This window comes from Dendrobates tinctorius, unplaced genomic scaffold, assembly GCF_039654945.1.
Source record: "Dendrobates tinctorius isolate UK_male_01 unplaced genomic scaffold, ASM3965494v1 ptg000368l, whole genome shotgun sequence".
NCBI lineage: Eukaryota > Metazoa > Chordata > Amphibia > Anura > Dendrobatidae > Dendrobates > Dendrobates tinctorius.
In genome coordinates, this window is record NW_027362034.1 from 736,740 (window position 1) to 763,573 (window position 26,834).

General features: G+C 44.6%; 1 protein-coding gene and 1 long non-coding RNA gene across 3 annotated transcripts in view; one reads left to right on the forward strand and one right to left on the reverse strand.

Moving 5' to 3' along the window:
• The window catches only part of LOC141075744 (uncharacterized), a 559,419-nt gene extending 558,683 nt beyond the window's left edge, over positions 1–736 (reverse strand). The window contains exon 1 of the mRNA XM_073562891.1: positions 509–736. The gene's annotated coding sequence lies outside the window, so the exon portion shown is untranslated. The remainder of the gene's footprint in view (positions 1–508) is intronic.
• Positions 737–902: 166 nt separating this feature from the next.
• On the forward strand, positions 903–26,834 carry LOC141075746 (uncharacterized). 2 transcript variants are annotated; one of them, XR_012227336.1, is made up of 4 exons: positions 903–1,000; positions 17,472–17,550; positions 19,484–19,565; positions 23,831–26,834. It is a non-coding gene; the product is annotated as an uncharacterized lncRNA (long non-coding RNA). The 2 variants fall into 2 exon arrangements; XR_012227335.1 differs by lacking the exon at positions 23,831–26,834 and having other exon boundaries at positions 19,484–19,902.

Below are 26,834 nucleotides of genomic sequence, written 5' to 3' on the forward strand. Positions count from 1 at the left end.
CCCCCCATGCTCAGCCTCTGCTCCCACCCCCCCATGCTCAGCCTCTGCTCCCACCCATGCTCAGCCTCTGCTCCCCCCCCCCCCCCATGCTCAGCCTCTGCTCCCCCCCCCCCCCATGCTCAGCCTCTGCTCCCCCCCCCCCCATGCTCAGCCTCTGCTCCCCCCCCCCCCATGCTCAGCCTCTGCTCCCCCCCCCCCATGCTCAGCCTCTGCTCCCCCCCCCCCCATGCTCAGCCTCTGCTCCCCCCCCCCATGCTCAGCCTCTGCTCCCCCCCCCCCATGCTCAGCCTCTGCTCCCCCCCCCATGCTCAGCCTCTGCTCCCCCCCCCCATGCTCAGCCTCTGCTCCCCCCCCCCATGCTCAGCCTCTGCTCCCACCCCCCCCATGCTCAGCCTCTGCTCCCACCCCCCCATGCTCAGCCTCTGCTCCCCCCCATGCCCAGCCTCTGCTCCCCCCCATGCCCAGCCTCTGCTCCCCCCCCATGCTCAGCCTCTGCCCCCCCACACACCGTCTCCCTTCTGTCCTCTGCGGGGTGTCGCCGCTCCCTCCTCCGGGCTTCTCGGTGTGTTGTGTCGCGCTCTTCCCCGCTGACAGCTCCGCTCCTCTGCTGCGCGCTCTGCACACTTCTCTCCTATGGTGAATGCTGGACAGTGTGGGCGGGGCCACAGCTTCCTCCCGTCTGTTCTATGGAGGAGGAGGCGCCGCCCCTTCTGGTCACATGGCCATGACCTCCCCACAGATCCTGTGTGCACAGAGCCGTCATATATGTGGCAGACAGTGAGGCCCCTGATCATGTGACCCCCTGACTCCTCCCCTCCTGTGACCTCATCACAGGTCCTGTGTGCATAGAGCAGCCATATATGTGGCAGACACTGAGGCCCCTGATCATGTGACCCCTGACTCCTCCCCTCCTGTGACCTCATCACAGGTCCTGTGCACAGAGCAGTCATATATGTGTCGGACCCTCCTGCACCTTCTGCTTTCTGGGCCGGTTCCTCCTGTGAGTCCTATTAACCCTTTCGCTCCCTGTGTTCTCCTTTCTGACAGGACAATCTCTGAATTCGGACAGTGTGACAGGAATTTCAGCAATGTGGAAGGAAGAAATGACAATTGTACTTTATTTCCTCACAGAAATGTGACTTTCCCCCAATGTATCATTGTCCTACAGGTGACAGGAGCGCTGAGGCCGCACAGTGCGCCGTGTCTCCTGAGGGCCGATACCCCACAGGCTCAGGAGGGAAGGGGCGCCATTGTGACTGGGATAGACGGCGGACGCCGTGTGACGTGTGAAGAGCTCTGACACCAGAACAGCAGAGACCCCACAAGTGGCCCCATGTTACCCCCTCCACCTCTGGGGGCTCATCTAGGGGGCAGGGAGGATTATTAACCCTCAGGGGAGTCGCTTGTGTAATACACGACTGCTCCGTTTGGGGGTCACCCAGACAATTTTGTGTTTTCCATGAAAACTCCGACTTTTATTCATCTATTGAGTTGCCAAATGAATTTAACCCCTTAAAGGGAGTCTGTCACCCCATTTTAGCACTATAAGCTGGGGCCGCCGCCATCAGGGGCTTATCTCCAGCATTCTGTAATGCATTCTGTAATGCTGTAGATAAGCCCCGATGTAACCTAAAGATAAGAAAAACACGTTAGATTATACTCACCCCGGCGTCCCGTCCGGCGCCTCCCATCTTCATACGATGATGTCCTCCTCCTAACTTCTCCCTCGGCTCCTGCGCAGGCGTGCTTTATTGGCCCTGTTGAGGGCAGAGCAGAGTACTGCAGTGCGAGGGGCCGGGAAGGTCACAGAGGTCCCGCGCATGCGCACTGCAGTACTCTGCGCTGCCTTCTACAGGGCAGATAAAGCACGCCTGCGCAGGAGCCGAGGGATAGGAGGAGGACGTCATCGTATGAAGATGGGAGGCCCTGGACCGGACTGCAACACCCACCGCCCCCCGGTGAGTATAATCTCACGTGTTTTTCTTACCTTTCAGGTTACATCGGGGGCTTATCTACAGCATTACAGAATGCATTACAGAATGCTGTGGATAAGCCCCTGATGGCGGTGGCCGCAGCTGATAGGGCTAAAATGGGGTGACAGATTCCCTTTAATGAATGGAGCTTTTTACATTTTTCGCTTCCCTTATTTCCAGAGCCATAACTTTTTTATTTCTCCGTCAGTATGGGCGTGTGAGGGTTATTTTTTGCGGGATGAGTTGTGCTTTTGAACGACACCATTGCTTCTACCATGTCTTGTACTCAAAACCGGGAAAAAAATTCCAAGTGCGGTGAAATTGCAAAAAAAGTGCAATGCCACACTTGTTTCTTGCTTGGCCTTTTTGCTCGGTTCACTAAATGATAAAACTGCCCTGCCATCATGATTCTCCAGGTCATTACGAGTTCATAGACACCAAACATGTCTAGGTTCTCTTTTATCTAAGTGGTGAAAAAAAATACAAAATTTGCTAAAAAATAAGCACAATTTTCCAAGCCCCGTAACGTCTCCATTTTTCGTGATCTTGTGCTTGGTGAGGGCTTATTTTTTGCGTACCGGGCTGATGGTTTTAATGATGCCACGTTTTTGCAGATACATTCTTTTGATCACCCGTTATTGCATTTTAATGCAATGTCACGGCGACCAAAAAAAACGTAATTCTGTCATTTGATTTTTTTTCTCACTACGCCGTTTAGCAGTCGGGTTCATCCTTTTTTTATTGATAGAGCGGGCGATTCTGAATGCGGTAATACCTAATATCTGTAGGTTTGATTTTTTTTATTGTTTTATTTTGATTGGGGCGAAAGAGGGGTGATTTGAATTTTTATGTTTTTTATTTTCTTTAATTTTTAAACACTTATTTTTGGCATGCTTCAATAGCCTCCATGGGAGAGTAGAAGCATGCCATACTTGATCGGCTCTGCTACATATGGGAGATGAGCAGATCACCCATATGTAGCAGTAATACAGCAATTGGCGCTCATAGCAATCTGACGGCAACAACCATAGAGGTCTCTATGAGACCTCTGATTGTCATGGCAACGCTGACACCCGATCACGTGACGGGGGTTGGTGATACGCTCATTTCTGGCTGGACGCCGGAAGTACTAGTTTAATGCCCGCTGTCAGTGTTTGACAGTGAGATTTAACTAGTTAATAGGCGCGGGCAGATCTTGATTCCACCCGCGCCTATTGCCGGCACATGTCACCTGTTTATAACAGCTGACATGTCGAGGTTTTGAAGTGGGCTCACCGCCGAAGCCCACATCAAAGCAGAGGATACTGAGCGCTGATGTACTATCCCGTCAGCGGTCTGTAAGGGGTTAAAATCTCGTCCAGACATTGACAAGGTTCGAAAAAAAGATTTTTATTTGAAATAATAATTTTCTCCTTTAAACTTTGCTTTCGTCAAAGAATGCCCCCTTGGCAGCAATTTCAGCATTGCAGACCTTTGGCATGTGTACCATACGGTCAAGCTGCTCCCACAACTGCTCAATGGGGTTGAGATCTGGTGACTGCGCTGGCCGCTCCATTACAGACAGAATACCAGCTGCCGGTTTCTTCCCTAAATAGTTCTTGCATAATTTGGAGGTGTGCTTTGGGTCATTGTCCTGTTGTAGGATGAAATTGGCTACAATCAAGCGCTGTCCACAGGGTATGGCATTGCAAAATGGAGTGATAGCCTTCCTTATTCAAAATCCCTTTTACCTTGTGCAAATCTCCCACTTTACCAGCACCAAAGCAACCCCAGACATCACATTACCTCCACCATGCTTGACAGATGGCGTCAGGCACTCTTCCAGCATCTTTTCAGTTGTTCTGTGTCTCACAAATGTTCTTCTGTGTGATACAAACACCTCAAACTTGGATTCGTCTGTCCATAACACTTTTTTCCAATCTTGTTCTGTCCAATGTCTGTGTTCTTTTGCCCATATTAATGTTTTCTTTCTATTAGCCAGTCTCAGATATGGCTTTTTCTTTGCCACTGTGCCCTGAAGGCCAGCATCCCGGAGTCGCCTCTTCACTGTAGACGTTGACTCTGGCGTTTTGCGTGTACTATTTATTGAAGCTGCCAGTTGAGGACCTGTGAGGCATCGATTTCTCAAACTACAGACTTTAATGTACTTGTTACTCAGTTGTGCAGCGGGGCCTCCTACTTTTCTTTCTACTATGGTTAAAGCCTGTTTTTGCTCTAGGAGTAGTACACACCGTTGTAGGAAATCTTCAGTTTCTTGGCAATTTCTTATATAGAATTAATTTCTAAGAACGAGAATAGACTGTTTTTTTCTGGCCATTTTGAGAGTTTAATGGAACCAACAAATGTAATGCTCCAGATTCTCAACTAGCTCAAAGGAAGGTCAGGTTTATATCTTCTCTAATCAGCCAAACTGTTTTCAGCTGTGCTAACATACTTACTTACATACTTTTCAAGGATATTCTAACCATCCATTAGCTTCTTACACAGTTATCAAACACAAAGTACCATAAGAACACTGGAGTGATGGTTGTTGGAAATGGGCCTCTATACACCTATGAAGATATTGCATTACAAACCAGATGTTTGCAGCTAGAATAGTCATTTACCACATTAACAATGTATAGGGTGTATTTCTGAATCATTTAATGTTAGCTTCATTAGAGAAAACTATTTTCTTTCAAAAATAAGGAAATTTCTAAGTGACCGTAAACTTTTACATGGTAGTGTGCTTTAATATTAGCCGTATTTCCTGTTGGCAGGTATACCTTTTCTTTTAGGATTTGATTAAAAACTTCCACCAGTGGAGAAGAAACCTCTTCTACTAATGTTTTATAGAACTCCCCTGGCAGCCCATCTGATCCGGGGGCCTCGCTATTTTTCAGGGAGTTAATAGTGTCTAGTATCTCTTCCTTTCTTATTGTAGAGTTGAATCTTTCTCACCTTCTGAGACTGTTGGGAGGGATAGTCTGTCTAGGAATGTCTTCCCCTCTTCTCCATCTACTGGTTCTTGTTCATACACTGTGTTATAGTATTTATGCCAGCTGTCATTTATGATTTTTGGGTCTGTTTGTGGTGAACCTTTGTGATCATTCAGGCTACCTATAAATATCATAGGTGTTCGACCTTTTGCCAAGCGAGCCAATAATGAACCAGCCTTATTACCGTATCTAAAAATTCAGACGTTTTTTGGTTCCCCCTTATTCTTTCTAGTCTGTCCAGCTAAAGGTCAAATTCTGCTTTAGCTTTGATCCATTTATGCCTATTTTCTAAATTGGGTCAGTTAACCCCTTAACCCCCAAGGGTGGTTTGCACGTTCATGACCAGGCCAATTTTTACAATTTTGACCACTGTCACTTTATGAGGTAATAACTCTGAAACACTTCCATGGATCCCGGTGATTCTGACATTGTTTTCTCGTGACATATTGTACTTCATGTTAGTGGTAAAATTTAATTCAATTAACTTGCGTTTATTTGTGAAAAAAACGGAAATTTGGCGAAAATTTTTAAAATTTCGCAATTTTCCAACTTTGAATTTTTATGCCCTTAAATCACAGAGATACGGCACACAAAAAACTTAATAAGTAACATTTCCCACATGTTTACTTTACATCAGCACAATTTTGGAACCAAAACTTTTTTTTTTTAGGAAGTTATAAGGGTTAAAAGTTGACCAGCGATTTCTCATTTTTGCAACACCATTTTATTTTTACGGACCACATCACATTTGAAGCCACTTTGAGGGGTCTATGTGATAGAAAATACCCAAAAGTGACACCACTCTAAAAACTGCACCCCTTAAGGTGCTCAAAACCACATTCAAGGAGTTTATTAACCCTTCAGGTGCATCACAGGAATTTTTTGAATATTTAAAAAAATGAATATTTAACTTTTTTTCACAAAAAAATACTTCAGATTCAATTTTTTTTTATTTTACCAAGGGTAACAGGAGAAATTGGACGCAAAAGGTATTGTGCAGTTTGTACTGAGTACGCTGATACCTAATATGTGGGGGGAATCACTGTTTCGGCGCATGACAGAGCTCAGAAGGGAAGGAGCGCCGTTTGACTTTTTCAATGCAAAATTGGCTGGAATTCAGATCGGATGCCATGTCACGTTTGGAGAGACCCTGAATTACCTAAACAGTGGAAACCCCCCACAAGTGACCCATTTTGGAAACTAGACCCCCCAAGGAACTTGTCTAGATATGTGGTGAGAACTTTGAACCCACAAGGGCTTCACAGAAGTTTATAACGTACAGCGGAACAATAAAAAAATCATATTTTTTCCACAAAAATAATCTTTTCACCCCCAATTTTTATTTTCCTAAGGGTAACAAGACCCTAAAAGTTATTGTGCAATTTGTCCTGAGTACGCTGATACCCCATATGTGGGTGTAAACGACTATTTCGGCGCATGGCAGAGCTCAGAAGGTAAGCAGCGCCATTTGACTTTTTTGGCTGGAATTGAGATCGGACACCATGTCGCGATTGGAAAACCCCTGATGTACCAAAATAGTGGAAACCCCCCACAAATGACCCCATTTTGGAAACTAGACCCCCTAAGGAACTTATCTAGATGTGTGGTGAGCACTTTTAAACCCCCAGTGCTTCACAGAAGTTTATAATGACCGGGCATGAAAATAAAAAAATCGTATTTTTTCCACAAACATGATCTTTTAGTCCCCATTTTTTTTATTTTCCCAAGGGTACAAGGAGAAATTGGACCCTAAAAGTTGTTGTCCAATTTGTCCTGAGTGCGCTGATACCCCATATGTGGGAGAAAACTACTGTATGGGCACACGTCGGGGCTCGGAAGGGAAGTAGTGACGTTTTGGAATGCAGACATTGATGGAATGCTCTGCAGGTGTCATGTTGCATTTGGAGAGCCCCTAATGTACCTAAACAGTGGAAACCCCCCCACAAATGACCCCATTTTGGAAACTAGACCCCTAAGGAACTTATCTAGATGTGTGGTGAGCACTTTGAACCCCCAAGGGCTTCACAGAAGTTTATAACGCCCGGGCGAGAAAATGAAAAAAATCATAATTTTTCCACAAACCTGATCACTTAGTCACCATTTTTTTATTTTCCCAAGGGTAGCAGGAGAAATTGGACCCCAAAAGTTGTTGTCCAATTTGTTCTGAGTACGCTGATACCTCATATGTGGGAGTAAACTACTGTATGGGCACACGTCGGGGCTCAGGAGGGAAGTAGTGACGTTTTGGAATGCAGACTTTGATGGACTGGTCTGCGGGTGTCGTGCGTTTGGAGAGCCCCTGATGTACCTAAACTATTGAAACTCCCCACAAGTGACCCCATTTTGGAAACTAGACCCCCCACGGAACTTATCTAGATGTGTGGTGAGCACTTTGAACCCCCAAGTGCTTCACAGAAGTTTATAACGCCCGGGCGTGAAAATAAAAAAATCATTTTTTTGCACAAAAATGATATTTTTGCCCCCAATTTTTTATTTTCCTAAGGGTAACAGGAGAAATTGGACCCCAAAAGTTGTTTTGCAATTTGTCCTGAGTAGGCTGATACCCTATATGTGGGGGTAAAACACTGTTTGGGTGCATGGCAGAGCTTGGAAGGGAAGGAGCGCCGTTTGACTTTTTCAGCGCAGAATTGGCTGGAATTGAGATCAGACGCCATGTTGCGTTTGGAGAGCCCCTGATGTGCCCAAACAGTGGAAACCCCCAATTCCTAACTCCAACCCGAACCCCAACACACCCCTAACCCTAATCTCAGCCCTAACCCTAGCTCTAACCCTAATGGGAAAATGGAAATAAATACATTTTCTTTTAATTTTATTGTTTTTCCCTAACTAAGGGGGTGATAACGGGGGGTTTGATTTACTATTTATGGCGGTTTTTATATTTGGCAGCTGTCGCACGCTAAAAGACGCGTTTTATTATAAAAAGTTTTTGCATCACCACATATTGAGAGCTATAATTTTTCCGTATTTTGACCCACCGAGTCATGTGAGGTCTTATTTTTTGCGGGACGAGTTGACGTTTTTATTGATACCATTTTCGGGAACGTGACATCTTTTGATCGCTTTTTATTCCGATTTTTGTGACGCAGAATGAACAAAAACCAGCGTTTCATGAATTTCTTTTGGGGGGGTGCGTTTACACCTTTCCGCCTGCGGTAAAATTGATAAAGCCCTTTTATTCTTCGGGTCAGTACGGTTACAGCGATACCTCATTTATGTCATTTTTTATGTTTTGGCGCTTTTATGCAATGAAAACAATTTTATATAAAAAATAATTATTTTTGCATTGCTTTATTCTGCGAGCTATAACTTTTTTATTTTTTCGCTGATGATGCTGTGTGGCGGCTCGTTTTTTGCGGGACAAGATGACGTTTTCAGCGGTACCATGGATATTTATATGCGTCTTTTTGATCGCGCGTTATTGCACTTTTTGTTTGGCGGTATGATAATAAATCATTATTTTTTGCTTAGTTTTTTATTTTTATTTTTTAAGGGGTTCGCTAAAGGGGTTAACTAATGGGACAGTTTTATAGGGCGGGTCGTTATGGACGCGGCGATACCAAATATGTGTACTTTTAATGTTTTTGTTTTTTTTATTTCCAAAAAATGAATTTATTAGGGAATATATATATATATTTTTTTAATTTATTTAGCGATATACAGTCATGGCCAAAAGAATTGACACCCCTGCAATTCTGTCAGATAATATTCAGTTTCTTCCTGAAAATGATTGCAAACACAAATTCTTTGGTATTATTATCTTCATTTAATTTGTCTTAAATGAAAAAACACAAAAGAGAATGAAGCAAAAAGCAAAACATTGATCATTTCACACAAAACTTCAAAAATGGGCCGGACAAAAGTATTGGCACCCTCAGCCTAATACTTGGTTGCACAAGCTTTAGCCAAAATAACTGCGACCAACTGCTTCCGGTAACCATCAATGAGTTTCTTACAATGCTCTGCTGGAATTTTAGACCATTCTTCTTTGGCAAACTGCTCCAGGTCCCTGATATTTGAAGGGTGCCTTCTCCAAACTGCCATTTTTAGATCTCTCCACAGGTGTTCTATGGGATTCAGGTCTGGACTCATTGCTGGCCACCTTAGAAGTCTCCAGTGCTTTCTCTCAAACCATTTTCTAGTGCTTTTTGAAGTGTGTTTTGGGTTATTGTCCTGCTGGAAGACCCATGACCTCTGAGTTAGACCCAGCTTTCTCACACTGGGCCCTATATTATGCTGCAAAATTTGTTGGTAGTCTTCTGACTTCATAATGCCAAGCACACGGTCAAGCAGTCCAGTGCCAGAGGCAGCAAAGCAACCCCAAAACATCAGGGAACCTCCGCCATGTTTGACTGTAGGGACCGTGTACTTTTCTTTGAATGCCTCTTTTTTTCTCCTGTAAACTCTATGTTGATGCTTTTGCCCTAAAAGCTCTACTTTTGTCTCATCTGACCAGAGAACATTCTTCCAAAATGTTTTAGGCTTTTTCAGGTAAGTTTTGGCAAACTCCAGCCTGGCTTTTTTATGTCTCGGGGTAAGAAGTGGAGTCTTCCTGGGTCTCCTACCATACAGTCCCTTTTCATTCAGATGCCGACGGATAGTACGGGTTGACACCGTTGTACCCTTGGACTGCAGGGCAGCTTGAACTTGTTTGGATGTTAGTGGAGGTTCTTTATCCAACATCCGCACAATCTTGCATTGAAATCTCTTGTCAATTTTTCTTTTCCGGCCACATCTAGAGAGGTTAGCCACAGTGCCATGGGCTTTACACTTCTTGATGACACTGCGCATGGTAGACACAGGAACATTCAGGTCTTTGGAGATGGACTTGTAGCCTTGATATTGCTCATGCTTCCTCACAATTTGGTTTCTCAAGTCCTCAGACAGTTCTTTGGTCTTCTTTCTTTTCTCCATGCTCAATGTGGTACACCCAAGGACACAGGACAGAGGTTGAGTCAACTTTAATCCATGTCAACTGGCTGCAAGTGTGATTTAGTTATTGCCAACACCTGTTAGGTGCCACAGGTAAGTTATAGGTGCTGTTAATTACACAAATTAGAGAAGCATCACATGATTTTTCGAACAGTGCCAATACTTTTGTCCACCCTCTTTGTTATGTTTGGTGTGGAATTATATCCAATTTGGCTTTAGGACAATTCTTTTTGTGTTTTTTCATTTAAGACAAATTAAATGAAGATAATAATACCAAAGAATTTGAGTTTGCAATCATTTTCAGGAAGAAACTGAGTATTATCTGACAGAATTGCAGGGGTGTCAATACTTTTGGCCATGACTGTATTTTAAAATTATTTTTACACCTTTTTTTTTTTTAACTTTATTTCATTGTCCCAGGGGGGACATCACTGTCCTGTGACAGATCGCTGATCTGTCACATCACAGATCACTGTGACAGATCAGCGATCTGTCACAGGCATTGAAGCAGACTTCCTCATGTCTGCGCTTTGCAGGCACTGAGGAAGCCAGCTCCCTGCAGGCCCCCGAAGGTCCCCGTCGCCATCTTGGATTCGGGGACCTGCAGGGAAGGAGCCCCCCGCAGCAGCGCTGCATATTGCGCTGCTCTGGGGGGCTCAGGGAAGCACGGAGGGAGCCCCCTCCCTGCCGATGCTTCCCTTTAACCCCTTTCTGCCATCCGACGTACTATCCCGTCCACGGTACCCGGGCCCGTATGACCGTGGACGGGATAGTACGTCGGGCCCTTTAATGCGATACCGTGACTAAAGTCGCGGTGATCGCATTAAAATTCCGACGCCATCTCACCTTAGAAAAGATGGCGTCGGCATCCCGGGCTGCGATCCCGCCCCCCCGGCATCCAGAGCGCTGTGATTGGCTGTTCAATTCTGAACAGCCAATCGCAGCGTTTCTCATTGTTTCAGCCAATCAGCTTGGCTGAAACAATGATGTCCTAGGCTGGGATCGAGTACCGATGTACTCGATCCTAGAGCCGGTGCCTGGCAATGCCAGGCACCGGCAAAAAGCACCCGGATTGGCGCGATCGCCGATCTGATCGATCGCGCCAATCGCAGTGCACAGCGGCGCTATATCGCCGCTGTGCCCTGCCAGTACCGGCCAGGATTGGTGCTATATTAGCACCGATCGTGCTGGAGCCTGATGCAGGCCCAGCAGGGCCTGCAGGAGTTGGCTGGCGCGATCGATTAGATCGGCGATCGCGCCAACCACAGGGCACAGCTGCGGTCACCATGTGACCGCTCTGTGCCCTGCTGGTGACCTGGGCATGACCTGCCTAGTAATCGGAGCTGTGAGCTCCGATTCTAGGCAGTTGCCATGGTCACCAGGCAGATCAGGGATTGGTGGGATCGATGTAATCATTCGATCCCACCAATGACAGGTCACAGCAGCGATGTGACCGCTCTGTGACCTGCCCCCTGACCTGCCTCTGACCTGTCTGACCTGTCTGCAGGGGTCCTCACTCTAGCTGAGGATTCCTGCAGAGAGGTCGGACGCAGCAAGAGCTCCTGTGCTGGGTATTGTGGTGCCACAGCTTGTAGCATCACAATCCCTGCAGAAGAAAGAAGAAGAAGAAAGAAAACTACAATTGTAAGTGTTAATTGATCCCTGATCCCCTGCCCAATCTATCTTCACCCCCCCAATCTATCTTCATCCCCCCATCCCCCCTCCACCCCTCCTCTTACCCCCCTTCACCCCCCTCCACCCCCCTTTTACCCCCCTCCACCCCACTTTTGCGCCACCTCCGTGCGCAGCCGGCGAGCGTTGATCGGTGACGCAGTTCACCGATCAACACTCGAGCTCGCTTTTTTTTCCTTAGCCCCCTTTGCGCCACTTCCGTTCACACATTCCGCAGCCGCAAAAGTTGGATAGGTGACACACGTCACTTATCCAAGTTTGTGCCTGCTGTTTTTCATTTTTTTCACCCCCCTTTGTGCCACCTAACTACAACCCTAACTGTTGATCCCTGCCCAATCTCTCTTCATCCACCCCAATCCCCCCTTCCCCCTATTTTTACCCCCCTCCACCCCACTTTTGCGCCACCTCCGTGCGCAGCCGCCGAGCGTTGATTGGTGACGCAGTTCACCGATCAACACTTGAGCTCACTTTTTTTTTCCTTAGCCCCTCCGTACACACATCCCGCAGCTGCGAAACTTGGATAAGTGACACAGTTCACTTATCAGAGTTTGCCGTTTTCCTTTTTTTTTTTTTTTTCCACCCCCCCTTGCGCCACCCCTTGCGCACATCCAGCAGCCTAGTTTTGATAAGTGACACTTATCAGCTAGGGCCTGCTGTTTTAGACTTTTTTCCACAGCTTTTTCTTTACAGAAATTTTACACCAATCACTCCCCCCCCCCCCCTCACGTACACATACAGTTTTCAATAAAGTGTACACCCAAGCACCATATTTACACAAAAATGTCATCAAATTCATCCCAACAGCGCTATTCAGTGGAGGAGGCATATGCTTTACTTGCCTCCGAAAATGATAGCGATTTGGATGACGATCCGACTTTTCTTTATTTTTCGGATTCTTCATCCTCTTCTTCTTCCTCTTCCCCCTCCTCATCTTCCTCCTCGGGTCCTGCGGAACCGCCACGCAGACGCTCCAGGACAGAAGATGAGGCAGCGCCCACCATGCCCGCAGCTGACCCAGTGCTCCCCGTATGGACCTCGCCCCCCGAAAATTACGAGCCACTGATTCCTGATTTTGTGGCAGAATCAGGAATCAAGTTTGACACCACCGGCCTCACAGAAATTGACTTTTTCAAAGTCTTTTTCTCTGAGGATTTTGTTAACCTCATGGTGGAGCAAACTAATTTTTACGCTCTTCAATTTTTGGAGCAAAACCCGCGTTCAACATTTTCAAACTGGTCTCCTGTAGACGCAGTTGAAATGACGCAGTTTTGGGGCCTGGTCCTTCATATGGGGATACTGAAGAAGCCGGAAATTCGGCAATATTGGAGTGTTGATATTTTATACAACACTCCAGTGTTCCGAATGGTCATGGCCCGGACGCGTTTTGAGGCCATCCACAAGTTTCTGCATTATACTGATAATGCAGAGTGTCCCGCACAAGATGACCCCAACTTTGACCGTCTGTTCAAAGTTCGGCCGGTCATCGAACACTTCAACAAAAAGTTTGCTGAAGTGTACGTGCCCCAAAGGAACATCTGCGTGGATGAGTCCTTGGTTCACTTCAAGGGAAGGCTGCGATTCCGTCAATACCTGCCCAGTAAGAGGGCCAGGTACGGAATCAAACTCTATAATTCGTGTGAGAGTACCTCAGGGTACACCCACAAGTTTAGAGTTTACGAAGGGAAGGACACCCGGATTGAACCCCCTGAGTGTCCTCCTTTCCTGGGAGTGAGTGGGAAAATTGTGTGGGATTTGGTGCAACCACTGCTGGATAAAGGTTATCACCTCTACACTGATAACATTTATACCAGCATCCCACTCTACAAATCCCTCTCTGAGCGACGTACCGCAGCCTGCGGTACTGTCCGCAAAAATCAGAGAGGCCTCCCGAAGATGCTACTTGGGCAGATGCTCCGAAAAGGTGAGAGCAGAGCCCAATGTAGCGACCACCTGCTGGTGGTCAAGTACAAGGACAAGAGAGATGTCCATCTCTTGACCACCATACACGGTGATGGCAGTACCCTCTGCACTGTACGGGGTACCTCTACACAGGTCCTCAAACCGACATGTGTAGTGGGGTACAACAAAAAAATGGGGGGAGTTGATCTCTCCGATCAACTCCTCCAACCGTACAATGCATTGAGGAAGGCCAAGGTGTGGTACAAAAAGCTGGCCGTGCACATCGTCCAAATGGCAATGCTCAACGCATTCCTGCTGTCACAATGTGCATGCCCCAGCGATACGTCGTACCTTCATTTCCAGGAGGTAGTGGTTAAGGCCATGATGTTTGGCGCTCAGGAAGGAGCGGGCCCCAGTACTTCAGGAACTGAAGGTGCTCGTATTGTCCCAGGTCAGCATTTTCCGGGGGTGGTCCCGCCAACCCCAAGAAAAGGTAAGCCGCAAAAAAGGTGTCGAGTGTGTTACAAAAAAGGAATACGCAGGGACACCATTTACCAGTGCGACACCTGCCCCGAAAAACCTGGCCTGTGCATGAAGGATTGCTTCAAATTGTACCACACCTCCATGCACTACTAATTTACATTAGATTAGTTGGGGGCACATCTAGATTTGTTCATTGGGGGTCTAGTATCCAAAATGATGTCATATGTGGGTTTTTTCCTGTTTAGGCACATCAGGGACTCTGCAAATGGAACATGACGCCAGCAGACCATCAAAGTCTGCATTCCAAAACAACACTACTTCCCTTTCGAGCCCCAACGTGTGCCTAAACAGTTTTTTCCCACATGTGGGGTACCAGAGTACCCAGGACAAATTGGACAACGACTTTTGGGGTCCAATTTCTCCTGTTACTCTTGGGAAAATTAAAAATTGGGGACTAAATGATCATTTATGTGGGAACAAAACAGGATTTTATACTTTCACGCCTGGGCATTATAATCTTTAGTGAAACACTTGGGGGTTCAAAGTGCTCACCACACATCTAGATAAGTTCCTTAGGGGGTCTAGTTTCCAAAATGGGGTCACTTATGGGGGGTTTCTACTGTTTAGGAACATCAAGGGCTCTGCAAATAGAACATGACGCCCGCAGACCATTCCATCAAAGTCTGCTTTCCAAAACGTCATTACTTCCCTTTCGAGCCCTGACGTGTGCCCAAACAGTAGTTTTCTCCCACATGTGGGGTATCAGGGTACTCAGGACAAATTGGACAACAACTTTTGGGGTCCAATTTCTCCTGTTACTCTTGGGAAAATTAAAAATTTGGGACTAAATGATCATTTATGTGGGAACAAAACAGGATTTTATATTTTCACGCCTGGGCATTATAATCTTTAATGAAACACTTGGGGGCTCAAAGTGCTCACCACACATCTAGATAAGTTCCTTAGGGGGTCTAGTTTCCAAAATGGGGTCACTTGTGGGGGGTTTCCACTGTTTAGGCACATCAGACGCTCGTCAAACGTGACATGGCGTCCGATCTCAATTCCAGCCAATTTTAGGTTGAAAAAGTCAAACGGGGCTCCTTCCCTTCTGAGCCCTGCCATGTGCCTAAACAGTGGTTCCCTCCCACATATTGGGTATCAGCGTACTCAGGACAAATTTGACAACAACCTTTGGGGTCCAATTTCTCCTGTTACCCTTGGGAAAACAAAATATTGGGGACTAAATTATCATGTTTGTGGAAAAAATATGATTTTTTTATTTTCACGCCCGGGTGTTATAAACTTCTGTGAAGCCCTTGGGGGTTCAAAGTGGTCACCACACATCTAGATAAGTTCCTTAGGGGGTCTAGTTTCCAAAATGGGGTCACTTGTGGGGGGTTTCCACTGTTTAGGCACATCAGACGCTCGTCAAACGCGACATGGCGTCCGATCTCAATTCCAGCCAATTTTAGGTTGAAAAAGTCAAACGGGGCTCCTTCCCTTCTGAGCCCTGCCATGTGCCCAAACAGTGGTTCCCCCCCACATATTGGGTATCAGCGTACTCAGGACAAATTTGACAAGAACCTTTGGGGTCCAATTTCTCCTGTTACCCTTGGGAAAACAAAATATTGGGGACTAAATTATCATGTTTGTGGAAAAAATATGATTTTTTATTTTCATGCCCGGGTGTTATAAACTTCTGTGAAGCCCTTGGGGGTTCAAAGTGGTCACCACACATCTAGATAAGTTCCTTAGGGGGTCTAGTTTCCAAAATGGGGTCACTTGTGGGGGGTTTCCACTGTTTAGGCACATCAGACGCTCGTCAAACTTGACATGGCGCCCGATCTCAATTCCAGCCAATTTTAGGTTGAAAAAGTCAAACGGGGCTCCTTCCCTTCTGAGCCCTGCCATGTGCCTAAACAGTGGTTCCCCCCCACATATTGGGTATCAGCGTACTCAGGACAAGTTTGACAACAACCATTGGGGTCCAATTTCTCCTATTACCCTTGGGAAAACAAAATATTGGGTACTAAATGATCATGTTTGTGGAAAAAATATGATTTTTTATTTTCACGCCCGGGTGTTATAAACTTCTGTGAAGCCCTTGGGGGTTCAAAGTGGTCACCACACATCTAGATAAGTTCCTTAGGGGGTCTAGTTTCCAAAATGGGGTCACTTGTGGGGGGTTTCCACTGTTTAGGCACATCAGACACTCGTCAAACGCGACATGGCGTCCGATCTCAATTCCAGCCAATTTTAGGTTGAAAAAGTCAAACGGGGCTCCTTCCCTTTTGAACCCTGCCTTGTGCCCAAACAGTGGTTCCCCCCCATATATTGGGTATCAGCGTACTCAGGACAAATTTGACAACAACTTTTGGGGTCCAATTTCTTCTGTTACCCTTGGGAAAATAAAAAAATTGTTGCTAAAATATTTTTGTGACAAAAAAGTTAAATGTTCATTTTTTCCTTCCACGTTGCTTCTGCTCCTGTGAAGCACCTGAAGGGTTAATAATCTTCTTGAATGTAGTTTTGAGTAGCTTCAGGGGTGCAGTTTTTAGAATGGTGTCACTTTTGGGTATTTTCTGCCATATAGACCCCTCAAAGTGACTTCAAATGTGAGGTGGTCCCTAAAAAAAATGGTTTTGTAAGTTTTGTTGTAAAAATTAGAAATCGCTTGTCAAATTTTAACCCTTATAACTTCCTAACAAAAAAAAATGTTGTTTCCCAAATTGTGCTGATGTAAAGTAGACATGTGGGAAATGTTATTTAGTAACTATTTTGTGTCACATATTTCTCTGTTTTAAGGGCATACAAATTCAAAGTTTGAAAATTGCAAAATTTTCAAAATTTTTGCTATATTTCTGTTTTTTTCATAAATAAACGCAAGTTATAGCGAAAAATGTTTACCACTAAAGTGAAGTACAATATGTCACGAGAAAACAGACTAAGAAACGCCTAGATCCGTTGAAGCGTTCCAGAGTTATAACCTCATAAAGGGACAGTGGTCAGAATTGTAAAAATTGGCCTGGTCATGAACGTGCAAACCACCCTTGGGGGTGAAGGGGTTAACTCCCGGTACACCGCGATCGTGTTTGATCACGGTGTGCAAGGGGTTAACGTGTCGGGGGCGGTCCGTGACCGCCCCTGACACATTGTGCCGGGTGTCAGCTGTGATAATCAGCTGACACCCGGCCGCGATCAGCGGCGCTCACCACGTGGGCGCCGCTGATCGCTGTGACGTACTATCCCGTCCCTGGGAATGAAGTCCCAGGGCACATGGACGGGATAGTACGTCACATGGCAGAAAGGGGTTAAACACGGAGGTATGAATAAGGCCTTATTCAGGGACTGGCAGTAATAGAATAGTAAAATCCATCCAGTGATCCTCCAATGTCTGCTGGACATGGGATGGGGAGAGTTTCTAGTTCTGTTAGAACATAGACACCAGACTTCTTGCTGTTAACCAGTTAATGCTTTCTTGTCCACCACACTGCAGTGTCCAAAGAGGAAGACGGTGAGACAGGCAGCGACATCGCATCAGAGAGCTCGTGACCTCAGAAGATCCCCAGATCCTGGTATTGTGACATAATATTAAGAGCAATATTCATTCATTGATATTACTCTATAGAAGGGAACCTGTTGCCTCGTTTTGCTGCTGTAAGATGCGGCCACCGCCTTTAGGGGCTTATCTACAGCATTCTATAACGCTGCAGATAAACCCCCGATCTAACCTGAAAGATGAGAAAAAGAAGTTTTCTTACACTCACCCGGGGGCGGTCCGGTCCGATGGATGCCGCAGCGATTTTTGCCGGCAGTTTTTCCGCCTCTGCCCCGTAACGGATCACTTATGGCCACACTGCGTTCGGCCTCATTCATTCCCTGTGGGAATTATGAACATCTGCTGCACTTGCGGTTTTGAACTTGCAGTGAAACAAAAAAATCACAGCTCGCAGCGTTGTTTTCCGTTGCTGCAAGTACAGCATTTGCCGGATCTGCCGCGAATGGCAAAAATGGCTGATGTGACAGTAGCCTAAGTCCCTGACGACAGTGTCTGCATTAGTCATACTCATCAATGGGGGGGCAGCACTAAAAGTGCCCAGGGCAGCACAAACTCTAAATACGGCCCTGAGCGGAGGCTCCTGTTTTGGATAATAAGCCAACATGATCACATCTGCTCCAAATGAAAAGAAAATTAGTTTATTACAATGAGAGTTCGTTCACATAAGTATATGATATGGTCGAGAACTATCCGATGTCTTATCAGATGGCGCTAGACCCAATATTATACCATGGGGCAGAGCAGAGCTGTACTCTGTATCTCATACTAATTCAGCATGAGGAAAAAAATCACAGCCACTGGCCACCTCCTGATGGGCACCATGAAGAATGTGACGTGACCAGATAAAGTCCATCATCACCCTGCACCTTGGTTCAGCCGGACGTGGCTCTTCTCTAGCACATGATGCTCACAAAGGAGTCACAAAAGCATTTTTTTACCAGGCAGATATTCTATATCCTGTTCAAATTGTTTTTATTGAAAATGTCCTAATTATTATACAATCCAGGTAATGACGGTCACAGAGGAGCGCCAGCCGTGCCTTCTCTGGGGAGATCAATGCAGCTCCTGCCGGGTGCCTCCAAAGAGGAAGGAGGTTGCGATGCTGGATGAACCCGGTCAGACGGAGCGCAAAGAGAGGGGAATGTAGATTTAAAATCTTCTTATATTAATCACATTGGACTACATTAATAAAAGAAGATTTTAAATCTACATTCCCCTCTCTTTGCGCTCCGTCCGACCGGGTTCATCCAGCATCGCTAATTATTATACAAGATAGAGTTAAACAAAATAAAGGAAAAAAAGGGGAAACAAGGGAAAATAAAGGAAAATGGGAGAAGGAACTATCGCAAAGCAACAACAGTTATTCTATCTCTGATACATGTACCAAGAGATACTAAGATCAAGGGTAAGACAATGGAGTTATCATTTCTTTCACATTATCTCACCATTGTGATAATGAAACTATCACATATTATGGAAGCTATGTTCCTGATCAGGGCTGCCAAAAGGAATTTCAGGGCCCCATACTGGCAAAATTTTTGGGCTCCCATGAGACTCCGTCCAGGCTCCACCCCAGTTCTGCCTCCACTCAAGCCCCGCCTACACCCCTCAAACTTTCCACAGTCCCACCACCCACTCTTGGAAAAACTCTTCTGCCCCATCCTCACCAATCACACACTAACTGTTCCCATGGAACCGTATCACATACATAACCATCAGCTTTTGTTTTGACCAACGGATTTTTTAAGCCTGCCACCACGACAAGGTAGACTCTTTTGGCAGGGCCCTACTCTACTCTAACCTATTAAACGTTTCTTAAAATATCCAATAATCTTATTAGCAATATTTTCTATTTATTTTTCTTTAAGGGAATGTGTCACATACATTTTTTAAAGTAATTGAGATCCTATTGTTATAATCTTTTGTATAATCTGTATTTCTGATTGCAGATTATTGTATGCTGTTTCCTGAACATTTATGGAAGCTGCTCTCTTGCCTGTTTGGAGATATGGATATTGGACATATACATGTGTATGTATATCATAAGACATTATAGGGGACTCTATTTCCTTGGGAGAGTTTTCTATTCATGTTCTCATGTTTAGTTTCATGCAGATGTCATTGTGCAGGAAGGGGGAAGAGGAGAGCTGTGACATTACCTACTGGGAATGGTGGATTCTGTTATCTCTCATTGTAATCCTGCTTGTTATGATAATGAGGTGACTGCTAATAAGGGATCTCTTCTGGAAGTCCCAGTCTATTAGAAAAGTTGTTTCTGTTTATTATTTTATGATATAAGGGGTTACATACTTTAAACTCAATTCTTGCAAAACTTTTTTAACTATGATTAAAAGGATTGGCCATGTTCTGTTTATTGGTCACGAATGTGTTTGAGATGATAGGGCTCTTACTAATATGGCCTTTCTTGAATTACAGCAACAAATATGAAATATGGGAAATAGAAATATAGGCTATGCTGAATTTCTGCACTAAATGCCTTTTAATCATCTCATATAATTGTAGATCGTGAGCCCTCGCGGGCAGGGTCCTCGCTCCTCCTGTGCCAGTCGTGACTTGTATTGTTTAAGATTATTCTACTTGTTTTTATTATGTATACCCCTCCTCACATGTAAAGTGCCATGGAATAAATGGTGCTATAATAATAGTAATAATAATATACTCATTGGTTAATAATAATAACTACCGTAGAGAGTGGACAATGCCCAAAACATAAAAGCTTCATAACACATTCCCACTAAATATTTTGCTAACTAAATCTATTTTCATAAGAGTCATTTAGTTAAATCCTTTGGTCAATTACATAAAGTGCAAAATTACAGTGCCAATAACAAAAGAGAAAACAGACAAAACAAAAACAACACATATAACAATAACATATAACACAATAAAAATAAGGTCATTTTGTGAGACCAGAGAAACATAATATAAAAACAACAAAGAGTATTGCACACAATCTAAGGAACTGAAGCAGGTCCGACCCCCCTCTTTGCTTCTGCTCACCGGGCACCATACACTAGTACGGGCAGTAATGCCCTGATGGCGGCCCTGTCCCTGCCTACATGAAGTATGTAGCTAGTCTACATAGATCATGGGATGTCAGACATCCATTCCTGGCTACCTACAGTTGCCATTTCATCTAAGTACTCAGTCAATCTATATTAAAAGGAAACTGTCACCCCCCCCAAGGTCATATATGACCTATTAATATGGGCACACAGGTAATAGGTACTAGTCCTACCTGTATACCTCTTATTAACGGTCTTGTTGTGGAGAAATGTTATATTCTGTCTTTACGTTAATGATTTCTTCCATGCTCCGGGGCATTCTCTGCCTGGAAGAAATCCCTGCCCTCTCTCCTCATTACAATACTGCCCTCCTCCCATCAGCGCCAGTAATAGCCCCAGAATCCTGCGCCTGAGCCATGCACCTTGTCGGCGCGCACACCAGAGATTACTGGAGCGGAAGGCGCCGGCACCTCTGCAGAAGATCCCTGAGTGCAGTACCCATAGAAGGGAGGATGAGATATGTATTTCTGGGGGAGTGCAGGGCGCAGGCATGGGATTCCAGGGCCAAAACTGCCGTGCATGAGAGGGGGTTAGTATTACAATGAAGAGAGAAGGCAGGGATTTCTTCCAGGCAATGCAAGCCCCAGTGCCTGGAAGAACTCATAAACTTAAAAAAAGAATATAACATTTCTCAATAACAAGACCATTACTATGAGGCATACAGGTAGGTCTAGCGTAACATTTCTATTACCTGTATGCCCAAATTAATAGGTCATATACATCTCGGGGGGTGACAGATTACCGTTAAAGCATAAACACACATAGATAAGAATTAATATATATAATATGATGACGACAGCCGTCCAGACCTGCATCCCACCACAAGAAACAGTCCAGAGTAATCCCTGGAGAATGCTATCATCCTCAATGACACAGTGAGGGGCTATGCGCCCCCTTCTGATCTCAGGCTATTTACTCATCTAGGAGTGTCTGCTCAAACTGTTGGGGTGCAGCTGTGGGACCCTATTTTCAGAGATGATGTCCTCCACTCAAGTCTCAAAAAGCTGAAAGGGTCTTCAGGAGAGGTGGGTAGTCGAGCTAGGCTATCAGACGGTCACCTCTGTAGCTGTAGTCATCCTTCCTATGGTACTATTCAGGGGTGGACATGTTATTAGTGCAAATTGTGAAATTGCACACGGGCCAAGAGGTAAGGGGACCCATTTCCACCTCCAAAGCAGATACAATTGTGCATTATGATGAGTTATTGGGCTGATCTTTCGCATAAAGACATAATATATCCACAAGACCATTAATATGAGTCATACAGGTAGGTCTAACGTAACATTTCTATTACCTGTATGCCCATATTAATAGGTCATATACGTCTCAGGGGGTGACAGATTACTTTTAAAGCATAAACACACATATATTAATTCTTATCTATCTAATAGGATGACGACAGCTGTCCAGACCTGCATCCCACCACAAGAAACAGTCCAGAGTAATCCCTGGAGAATGCTATCATCCTCAGTGACACAGTGAGGGGCTATGCGCCCCCTTCTGATCTCAGGCTATTTACTCATTTAGGAGTGTCTGCTCAAACTGTTGGGGTGCAGCTGTGGGACCCTATTTTCAGAGATGATGTCCTCCACCCAAGTCTCAAAAAGCTGAAAGGGTCTTCAGGAGAGGTGGGAAGTCGAGCTAGGCTATCAGACGGTCACCTCTGTAGCTGTGGTTCCATTCAGGGGTGGACAGGGTGGACATGTTATTGGTGCAAATTGTGCAACTGCCCACGGGCCAAGAGGTAAGGGGACCCATTTCCACCTCCAAAGCAGATAAAATTGTGGATTATGATGAGTTATTGGGCTGATCTTTAGCATAAAGACATAATATATCCACAAGACCATTAATATGAGGCATACAGGTAGGTCTAGCATAACATTTCTATTACCTGTATGCCCATATTAATAGGTCATATACGTCTCGGGGGGGAGGGGTGACAGATTACCTTTAAAGCATAAACACACATATATTAATTCTTATCTATCTAATAGGATGACGACAGCATTCCAAACCTGCATCCCACCACAAGAAACAGTCCAGAGTAATCCCTGGAGAATGCTATCATCCTCAGTGACACAGTGAGGGGCTATGCGCCCCCTTCTGATCTCAGGCTATTTACTCATTTAGGAGTGTCTGCTCAAACTGTTGGGGTGCAGCTGTGGGACCCTATTTTCAGAGATGATGTCCTCCACCCAAGTCTCAAAAAGCTGAAAGGGTCTTCAGGAGAGGTGGGTAGTTGAGCTAGGCTATCAGACGGTCACCTCTGTAGCTGTGGTTCCATTCAGGGGTGGACAGTGTTGGACATGTTATTGGTGCAAATTGTGCAACTGCCCACGAGCCAAGAGGTAAGGGGACCCATTTCCACCTCCAAAGCAGATGAAATTGGGCATTATGATGAGTTATTGGGCTGCAAAGGATCCATATATTGTTCATGCACAGTGTCCCTCTTCCGCCTGTGTCTTCCAGTGGCTCCAATATATAATTAATTTCCTGCAGTGAGAATCACATCACATTAATAATTTCCCGGCAATCAAGCTCAACATCATCAATCCTATCACTACCAATACTGTGTGGGCTTTTGAAAAGTTGAGAGTAAATTATGTAACCCAACTCTGATAGACCCCATCCAGAAAAAGGGATTCCATCCCTCCTTGGATATATCCCCAGCTTTTTGCTGCAGCTCCTTTACTTTATCCATTATTGAATCATGTGCATCTTCTAGGAGCAGCATTGCTCACCTATAACAGCGCAAGTGCCCCCTTCACCTGCTAACAGGCAGACAAGCGCCATTGTCTTCTGAAGGGCTACTATCCTCATTAGTGACATCACAAGTAGAAGCTAATGGAGGTGACGCCAACAACCAAAACATTTGGTAGTAGTAGTAGCTTATGGGGGCAAAACTAAGCACCAAAACATTCCGTGAAATGACAAATAAGAGCTAATGTGGGCGGAGCCAAGAACCTCACTTCCATTGAAGTGCATTGCCCAATATACTAGAGATCAAACGCTATGAATCCTCCAATGTGGGGGAAGATCTGACTAGCTTCACTGCATATGGAGCTAATATGTATATACATCGGTGTTGTACAAGGATTTCCCAATATTGGTTGGATTTATATTTTTGATCTGGACTGTATATTACTATATGTCTCAATAACATCCGACAATTACATAGTTATCTTCATGTTACACGTGTTCCCTTTACAGGATATAACTTTAATCTCCCAGATTTGGATGATTCTCTAACAATACATGGCCTAAAAATCGAGAAGTCGTCATGTTCCAGTTCTGGCTGAGGGGATCCTCTCAATTATAACTAATCTATGGAGCTGATGAGCAAGAAAGTCAGAAGCCAGAATCATGTGATGGATAATCGGTAAATCGCTGTCATTTCTGGGCTTGAAGATAAATCCCGTCACACCCTATACATCTCCCTTTACTATTGGTAGAAGAGCTGTAATGCTTGGACAGCTCCTAATCTGAGGGGTTCACTAATTATTTTGGACCTGCTTGTATTATATAGAATAAAGACTCCATAATGAATAAAAAATACATGAGAAATAGATGATAGAAGAGAATGAAGGACACAACAAGAGATGACATAGAGCCGACTTACCGCTCTCTCCACCGTCTGCAACTGTCAGACGGAATGTTGGCTCTGCAGCTCCATACACAATGTGTGTGATGTCATAAGGCAAGGGGGCGGAGTCAGAAACCTCAACATTCCGTGACATCAGCAGCAGGAGCAGCAGTTATTTACAGAGACCAGAGCAGGCCACACAACCCATTCATTACCATATAAATGAAATTGACTCTAATTATCCATCTTGACCTCTTAAAACTTTCAAAAAATGCCAAAATGTCATTATTACCATACATTGTAATTCCGGAGTAGTTTCCACTGATGTGAACAGTGATAAATCGACAATAATAACCCATATATCCCAGTATTACAGAAGATTAGATGATATGGATGGTTGGATGTGGAGGTGGACATGCTGCTGTAGGATAAATGGCCAGAAAATAGGGGAGGACACTATAGACAGTGTTACTATATACCAGGATTGGGCTATTAATTTTCCCAAGTGGCTATATGAGAGACCATAACATATTAATTACTATTATTATTTTATATTAATAATAATTGTATAACTTAATATTGAGTAGAATTAAATATGTTGACACCCCCTACATACCATATGAACCCATATACAGCCCCCTTTATACCTCTATATACTGTAAGAGCTCACACCTAGCTTCCTACATACAGTATGAGCCCTTACATAGCCCCTCCACATACATTGTAAGAACCCCCCTAGCCTCTCTATATATAGTATGAGCCCCCACATATCCTCTCTATATTCAATATCAGTCCTCACATAGTGCTTTGTATATAGTATGAGACCAACGCTAACCAAAAAAGGGTACACTAATGTCAATAATGATCCCAAATAGAGTGCAACACCTAGCCTATAAACTAATGAAGCCAAAAGACACGGAGAAAAAGAAAAGCCAAATAACCCGGTATACACCTCCGTATATAAAAAAGTGAGAAAACCTTTATTTCATCATGGACATGGTAACTTTAAAAACATTTAAAATACACAACAAACCAATAGCCCAAAAGTCCCCAAAAAGCCCATAAGCCTTAAATACAACCCATGTAATGGGTGAATGGCAGCCCCCAGCATATGCAGAAAGAAAATACATGTGTCATACGGTGATAATGATAAATGAACCTATAACTACAAATATAAACAGAATGGGTGATGGTACATGCAGGATGCGACTAATCAACATCATTTCCCATTGCACAGGTATAAACAGTCAGAAAATAGAGACTCCCACATATACCAAAGCATGTATGCAAAGAAGTCACCCTAAAATAGTTGTGACAATACAGATGACGTCAAAAAATGGGCATAACTGACTGAGAATGCTATAATGAAATAAAAGTATGATCACCCAAAATGAGAAAGCCAGACACTGACATGGGGGCGGCAAGAAGTCCCGAGGGGGACAAGAAGGGAGAGTGGGAAGAGGCCCCACGCGTATCGCCGCTTCGTCAGTCAGTTATGACTAAATCCAGAAACTGTTGACTACTGGTGACAGATACATAAGAAAAAAAGGAAGCGCATCACAGAAGAATATACAATTCAAGTCACCTTTATTCCATCCAGGTAAAAAATTAGAACATTCATGGTACAAGATTATTTTACGACTAAGGTCTTCAGCCAGAAACGCGTCAGAATGAACATGTTTTTAATCTTGCACCATGGATGTTCTAATATTTAATCTGGAAGGAATAACTACTTGAATTCACATTCTGCTCTGCCCTCCAGTTCTTTAGAAGGAACATGAAGCAATTTGACAGCCTTTTAGGCAGATAGGTCCAAGTTGCCATCTCCTAGTCTGTGGTTAGGCTAGCTCTGCCCCGTAGGCACCACTAGGGACTGCGGTGCCAAGAGATCTATTCTGTACAAGAACCGTCAGGGTCAGTTGCAGCTATTTAGTGTATAACCTATTTCCCAAGTGAGTTACCACACAGGCATAACACCCCGATTTGCCTGAGCTACTTGTGAAGGAACGCCTCGTGTGCGCACATTTCCACAAGACAGCTACAGCTGCCGCTGATCTAGCAGTGCTTCAGCAGCTCTTGCAAGTGCCAGTTCACACACTGGTGTGCGACGTGACCATACTCTGGAACCCCACATTACATATGTTGGCAAGTGTTTGTGAGCAGCAGAGGGCAGTAGTTGAATACGAGCTACAACATGCCGGTCAGTATTCCGATCAGTCTCCGCACATAACAACTGACAAGTTGGCATTACCAATTACCATCGATTACCAATATACAACACTACAGAGAGAGGTTGAGCTTTGTCCGGGGTAACTGTATCCCTGTAGAGACTTGTTATTAACACTATTATTTAGTCCTCTATCTCTTAAATCTGTGTAGTTATATCCTGTAAGTGAATGGTCACTGATACATTGTCTCTAAATCTGGATAATTGTGTCCCATTGGCCAGATAAATACCTTATATTCCAGGACCTGGGAAATTGTATCCCAGTAGTGATAGCTCTACTGCTTTATACATTATACCTATCCTGCTGGCTAATGGTCTGGCTAAATGTATCCCTCTACTGTCAGCAACTATTGTATTTCTAATTGCACTTTAATCTTATTATTATATAATTTTTCAATAAAGGT